Here is a 1,064-nt window from a genome sequence, read left to right on the forward strand (position 1 = left end):
TGATAAATCTTTTACATTTCTATTATATTCTTCCATAAATTATTACATCTTATTCAAATCTGACTAATAACTATCATCCTCTCTTTCTTCATGTCTTGATTCCAATGTTGTAGATCAGGGATTATAATATTTGCCACCACACTTACACATCCACTTCTGGGGATAATAATCTCTTGGGCTTTCACTGTGAATTATGACTAAAACTGGTTTGCATGGATCGCACCCATGGCATTTGTTCCTACAACTAGGACGTGAAGAGTCAGGATGGACATTATCATCTCCTCCTCCTTGAACACCTGTAACATCAATTTCACAACTACATATTTTTATTATCATTATCAAACAATATAATAAGAAGCTAGTCAGTCAAAATAAAATAAAATAAATAAATCAGGGCCTATGAAAACAATTGTTTTTCATTCATACCATATCTATTTGATACATCATTCTGACAATAGACAATTGAATGACTCAAAACACAATGAGAAAATATACCATAATATATTATTGAGTGAGATCGAAACTTCCATAAAAGAAACTACCATCAAAAGTTCAAAACCTTAAAAAAATATTGTGCTAAAATTCAAACTGATTATCATGAACGGTGAGCGTGATCAAGAGAAGAAGGGCCAACACTTTGAGCGCCTTGGACTCCATACTGTCCTGCTTTCAAACCAATACTTAGTAATCTCTCACAAACAGATTGTTTAATGATTATTATCAGTATTTCATATACTTTACGTAAGGTTGTTTTATGCAGTTTATATAGGGAGAGGGAAAAAGTAAACTGCACTGAGTTGTCACTGAAAAAGCGATATTTTAAACACGTTTCTAACCAAGAAGGATGAAATATCGTACTGTCGTTTAGTCTTTTTCAAACTCATTCCAAATGGCTATTTCTACGTTCACCGTCATGCAATATACGAAGTAAGAAAAAGCGAGGATATTTCGGCTTGGAGCGCGTTAGACTGGAGTTCGAGGTTGCGTATTCGATCCTTGCTCACTGCAATCAAACACACGTCAGGTAGAATTTAAGAATCAGATTTATCAAATGAAAATAAAAA

At 33.6% G+C, this 1,064-nt stretch overlaps 1 long non-coding RNA gene across 1 annotated transcript; it reads right to left on the reverse strand.

The window, feature by feature from the left end:
* Positions 1-724, reverse strand: LOC149561203 (uncharacterized). Its single transcript, XR_016363413.1, has 2 exons — positions 560-724; positions 1-296 (listed from the first exon to the last, which is right to left on the reverse strand). It is a non-coding gene; the product is annotated as an uncharacterized LOC149561203 (long non-coding RNA).
* Positions 725-1,064: the final 340 nt, after the last annotated feature.

This window comes from Cupressus sempervirens, chromosome 4, assembly GCF_028749045.1.
Source record: "Cupressus sempervirens isolate cs-2001-9-10 chromosome 4, ASM2874904v1, whole genome shotgun sequence".
NCBI lineage: Eukaryota > Viridiplantae > Streptophyta > Pinopsida > Cupressales > Cupressaceae > Cupressus > Cupressus sempervirens.